At 56.3% G+C, this 6,196-nt stretch overlaps 1 pseudogene; it reads right to left on the bottom strand.

The window, feature by feature from the left end:
- Positions 1 to 296: 296 nt before the first annotated feature.
- On the bottom strand, positions 297 to 5,482 carry LOC123039474 (receptor-like serine/threonine-protein kinase SD1-8; annotated as a pseudogene).
- Positions 5,483 to 6,196: the final 714 nt, after the last annotated feature.

The raw sequence follows: 6,196 nt of genomic DNA, 5'->3' as shown, positions 1-6,196 counted from the left end.
CCCCGCCGCGGTGCACCGACTTGTGTAGTCGTTGTCTGCTAGCTTTCCCATCAAAGATTTGGGTCGCCTCGAGCACTTTCTTGGTTTGGAAGCGTCATTTCATTCAGGGGTCATGACCTTGACGCAGAAAAAGTATGCTTTGGACCTTCTTCATCGCATCAACATGGAGAACTGCAAGGCTACTTCCACTCCGCTTGCTACATCCGAGAGTCTCTCACGTCATAGTGGTGCACTATTGGGTAGAGATGACTCCTTTCGGTATCGCAGTGTGGTTGGAGCACTTCAGTACTTGACCCTCACTCGTCCTGATATCTCCTTCGCAGTGAACAAAGTGTGTCAGTTCCTGTCTCAGCCAACGGAGGACCATTGGAAGCAGTCAAGCGTATTCTGAGATATGTCAAAGGTACGCTAGACATGGGACTACGGATTCGTAAGTCCAGATTTACTGGAGTGAGTATATTCACCGATGCAGACTGGGCAGGTTGTGTTGATGATAGGCGCACTACTGATGGTTTTGCTATATTTGTTGGACTCAATCTTGTATCTTGGAGCTCGAAGAAGCAACCCACAGTATCGAGGTCAAGCATCAAGGCAGAGTATAAGGCATTGGCCAATGGCGCGGCTGAAGCCACTTGGATAGACTCAGTTCTCATAGAATTTGGAGTCCCATGGCAGCACACTCCTATATTATGGTGTGATAACTTAGGGGCAATTTACCTGACGGCGAATCTAGTGTTTCATGCTCGGACTAAACACATTGAGATTGATTTCCATTTTGTGAGAGAATGTATAACTGCTTGTGAACTGGAAGTCAGGTTTATTTCTACAGATGATCAGTTAGCGGATGTATTTACTAAACCCGCTACTAGACAGATGCTAGACCGCTTTAGAACCAATCTGAATCTTGTATGTAGTTCAGATTGAGGGGGCATGGAAAGTAGGGTCTAGTATATTGTCCTTGTACACGTATTTGTATACGTATGTAATTGTAATTGTGATCATCTATATATTGAGACGTGAGGCTAGATGTTAACCACCCACGCAAAACCCTAAACCGGGTGTTTCAACTCTCCCGGCACTCCTCCAGCCCGATGCTGGCGTCCACCGACACGTTGTGCGTATCCGGGAGCTTGACTCCGCGCACCACAGCAAAACCGTCTGTGGTGCTCCTGCGGCCGTCGCCGGCATCCGGCGGAGGTCTCCCTCATGTACCACGCCGACGGTGATGCGTGGGCGAAGCCCTTGATGCATCTGTAGAAAGAGGTGGACGCCGCGTTCATCATGTCGCACAGGCCGAACGCTCCGCACCGGGCGTACGCGTCACACACGTCCCTCGGCTCGCTGTAGAAGTTCTTCCACGCCCGGCTGCTCGTGTCCCAGACCAGGCGCTGGATCGCGTCGGCGTCGGTCACCACCACGCACGAGAACAGCGCCCCGGCCTTGGCGTGGTAGGCGTAGGTGACCTCGCATGGGCTTACTGTCACCTGGTACGAGAACATGTCGGCGTACGACGCCATTTCCGGGACGCCGTTGTTGGTGTCTACCCCTAGCCCTAGCACTCACTGGAGCGCTCTCTGTCTCTCTGCTCTCTCTCACGATCAACCAAAGGAACAAGGAAGGGATACACAGCAGGTTTTTTCTTCCCAGCGCACGAACGCTGCTGCCGCACGTACGGCCTTTATACCTCGAGCACGAACTCGGCGCCAATCTGTTACAACGCATGGGGGCTACTTATACCCCGGGACTTGCCGGGCATGAACCCACGTCCCAGTCCACCATGCCGAGCGCCCGATCCGGCCCGCGCAGTCCACGCCCGCGACATGCACGTACATGTCCTGGTCATGCGCGCCCGCCTGGGATCGACTCCAACGCTCCTCCCCTGTTCTCGCCAACAGACGCTACACACACACACACGCACACTTGCCACGGACTCGCGTCCAGCACACTCACCGCACACGCACGCACTCGTACACCAGCCGGACTAAGCCTAGACAGTAGGCAGACTATGCCCGGTACATGGCAGTGGCTTATTTGCCCAACACACTCCTCCTAAGCCACGGCTTAGAGGAGTCCGCCATCCTCGATGCCGACGTCCACCAACATTGCCTGCTCCGCCGCCGGCGCCCTCCGCAGCTTGGGGCATTCCCTCTTCAAGTGGCCGCGCTCGCCGCAGCGGTAGCAGCGACCGCGCCAGTTGCCGCTGTTGCCCGGCGCCACGCTCGGGCCGTCGTCATCGTCCCGAGCTCTGCCGTGCCGACGCTCCCGCGCTGCCCACTTTGCCGCCGTCATGAGAAGCTTCTCCCCGCCACGCTCGCCGCCGTCTTGTCCACGGCACCAAACCCGCTCGTCGAACGCGCGCAGCCGCCCGAGCGCCTCGTCGAAGGCCATCTCCTCGATGACGCAAAACTGCTCGATCCCGGCGACGACGGGGAACAGCCGATCGGGCACCGTGCCCAGGAGCTTTTTCACGAGTTCCGCGTCGCCCAGCGTCTCCCCGAGATTCGCGAACCGCGCCGTCATCCCTGCCAGCCTCCCGGCGTACGCATCCAGCGCCTCGCCGTCCGCCATCTTGAGGCGATCGAACTCCCCGCGCAGCGTTGCCCGCCTCGCTGCGCGCACCCGATCGGGGCCGATGAACCTCACCTTCAGGGATTCCCATACCTCCCTGGCGGTGAGCTTCGTCGCCACCTGCAGCAGCACGTCCTCTGGTAGCCCGCCGAGAATCACTGCACTCGCCGTCTTGCACTTTTCCCGTTCACCGCCGCGTCGCCCGGCGCCACCGCCTCCCACAGAGTGTGGGCGTCGAGGATCGCCTGCGCCTTGATCGCCCACACCATGTAGTTGTCCGGCGTGAGCATCGGCATCGCCATTGACACCGATCCGCCCGCGCCGCCGCCGTGTGGGACGAGCGCCATGGTCGCCGGTGATCGCCTGAACCAAAACTCTGAATACCAATTGTTGGTGTCTACCCCTAGCCCTAGCACTCACTGGAGCTCTCTCTGTTTCTCTGCTCTCTCTCACGATCAACCAAAGGAAGAAGGAAGGGAGACACAGCAGGTTTTTCTTCCCAGCGCACGAACGCTGCTGTCGCACGTACGGCCTTTATACCTCGAGCACGAACTCGGCGCCAATCTGTTACAATGCATGGGGGGCTACTTATACCGTGGGACTTGCCGGGCACGAACCCACGTCTGAGTCCACCACGCCGAGCGCCTGATCCAGCCCACACCGTCCACACCCGCGACATGCACGTACATGTCCTGGTCATGCGCGCCCGCCTGGGATCGACTCCAACGCTCCCCCTCTTCTCGCCAACAGACGCTACACACACGCACGCCCACTTGCCACGGACTCGCGTACAGCACTCACCGCACACGCACGCACTCGTACACCAGCCGGACTAAGCCTAGACAGTAGTCAGACTATGCCCAGTACATGACCGTGGCTTATTTGCCCAACAGCCATTGAAGTGCACGCCGTTCCACGGCCCGGTGTGGTACTTCTTGACGCCGTTGTGCCAAAGCGCGTTCTCCGGCAGCGCCTTCGTCTTCGTGCAGCGCCACGACGTGATGTACCACTCGGCCCTCGGCCCCCGTCAACAGGTTCTTGCCGGCCTTCATGTCGGACAACAAGGTGTTCGACGGGTGGTCGAACGTCTGCCATAGGCGGGCACCGCTGACCTGATCGTGCGCGACAAGGTTCCTAGAGTCTAGCAGCTGCACCACCGCGGAAGCGGCGCCAGTCAAGTTCGTCGACCACGCGACCTGACCGCCGTCCATCAGGAGGAGCCTCCCGGCGTTGCCGAGCACCAGCATCACGGTTGGCCACCAAGCACACACTACCGGACTCGCGGGCTATGCCTACGACCCAGGGCCGTCGGCATAGGTCCTTTCCCGTCGGCATAGATCTATGCCTACGGTTGCCGTCGGCATAGCCCCGTCGGTGTAGATCAAGTCAGCGTAGATGTGTCAGACCGTCGGCGTAGTATAGCCGTCGGCATAGGTGCGTATGCCAACAGCCGTGGGACAGCCGTCGGCATAGTTTAGCCGTCGGCGTTGTTTTCCGTCTGACGGCAACGGACGGCGCCGTCAAAAGCGCTGGCGAGCCAGGGGACGACACGTGGCGCAGGTATGCCGATGGCTAGGCCGTCGGCATAGATGGAAATCTATGCCGACGACCTAGCCGTCAGCATACCTGCGCCACGTGTCGTCCCTTGGCTTCTCCTAGCGGCAGGGATATGCCTACGGCAAAGCCGTCGGCATAGATGGAAATCTATGCCGACGGCTTTGCCGTAGGCATATCCCCGCCACGTGGTGTGCCCTGGTAGCTCCTGGGCTTATATATGCCGACGGCTTTGCCGTAGGCATAGTTTTTTTCCCTGTTTTCTCTTTTTCAATTCATTTGACAGCATTTCAAAGCAGAATAATATGTAATTATGCAGAAATATGACAGTTCATCATCTAAACATACTCAAGTTCATCATCATCATTTAAACATAGTCAAGTTCATCATCTAAAGATCATCACCGGCGAAAGTTCATGAACATAAAAGTAGTGCAAGACATGGAACATCATAAAAGTTGGAACATGAAAGGCATGGCACGACGGCCGCATGCACGGAATCATCATCGACATCAAGCAAGACCACCTCCGCCAAAGCCACCACCACCACCAAGTCCACCTCCGCCAAAACCACCACCACCAAGTCCACATCCGCCAAAACCACCACCGCCAAGACCACCTCCGCCAAAACCGCCACCTCGACCACCATCACTCTACCAGATCGGAGTGACTGGGGTCGACGGAGCAGGAGTTGAGCCGCCGGTCCCCTACATGTTTGAGAGAAGATTCTAACGGTAAATATACATGATAGTGTTGAATGAACGAGAACTAGTTTCTCAGTAGTTAGACAAATGTACTAACCGAGCAGATGGCTGGCGCGCCACGGATCGGTGATGTGGCATCTATGCCGACGGAAGCCGTCGGCATAGGTGGTGGTCGGTGCGCCTCGGATCGATGCCATGATAAACGCATCTATGCCGACGGCCTCCCGTCTTGGCCGTCGGCATAGATCGGACGCCGTTAGCCGCACGTCACGAGCGGGATCGCCGGGCCCGCACCTATGCCGACGGCCCATGTATGCCGACGGCCGCTGTAGGCGTAGCTTGGGCTAAGCCGACGGCTCTTTTGGGCAGACGGGGGCCGTCGGCATAGCTCGGGATAGCCCGACGGCTTTGTTACGCCGACGGCCTGGACATGGCTGTCGGCATAGCCCAAACTAGGCCGACGGGGGCCGTCGGCATATATATGGCCGTCGGCATCGGGCCCTGTTCCGGTAGTGACACGGCGTCCTCCGACACGGAGAACCATATCCCGAGGTACCTCCGCGCTGGCAACCCAGGAGAGAAGAATTCCATGGTGAACGACCCACCGGCAGAGACAAGTGTCTCGCCATCGGCGACGTCGCCGCTGCTGTCGAACATGTCTGCGCCGTAGGCTGGCGTTCCGAGATGAAAGTGAAACAGGAACACGCAGAATAGGAGGAGGAGAGAGCCTCGGACTTGGCTTGCAGCTGAGCTCATGAGCGGTCGATGCTTCTTCGTCTTGGCAGTCGAAGGTCATGCAACACTCCCGCGACTGCACCGAGATTGCTGCTCAAATCGGTGCTCTCTAATGGTTTTCAAGTGGCAGCAAAAGGTCAAACGGTTGACAACTTCACACTGCCCTCTTTGCTGACGGAGGAAGATAACAATGATCAGTACCTAGTTTAACATGAACTAACAGAGTAAAACGTATGTGCATACGGCGTACGAAGGGCACAGTAGACAGTAATATATGCGTGCTTGTGATGCAAGCCATAGAAACACCTTTTATACAAAGTTTGAATTACATATTTGCATGCACCAATGTTTGACTTCATTGCTCCCTTATGATTATCTGTTGTATCTATACTTATCTATACTATACTTATACTCCCTCCATTGTCTGAGATTTGGAAATAGGTTTTATACCATAGGAGAAATGCTAATTTTTTTTAAAAAAAATCAATGTATATGTACAGTAGTATTGTTGGCCCACCCTGGTTCAGTCGCCTAGCTCCGCCACTGTCTATACTTATACTCCCTCCATTCCATATTCTAATGCGCATAGATTTTTGACCTTGATTCCTATATGTAGTGCGCATAAGCTGATTTGGA

Source organism: Triticum aestivum, chromosome 2B (assembly GCF_018294505.1).
Source record: "Triticum aestivum cultivar Chinese Spring chromosome 2B, IWGSC CS RefSeq v2.1, whole genome shotgun sequence".
Taxonomy (NCBI): domain Eukaryota; kingdom Viridiplantae; phylum Streptophyta; class Magnoliopsida; order Poales; family Poaceae; genus Triticum; species Triticum aestivum.
This window is presented reverse-complemented; position numbering and strand designations above follow the sequence as displayed.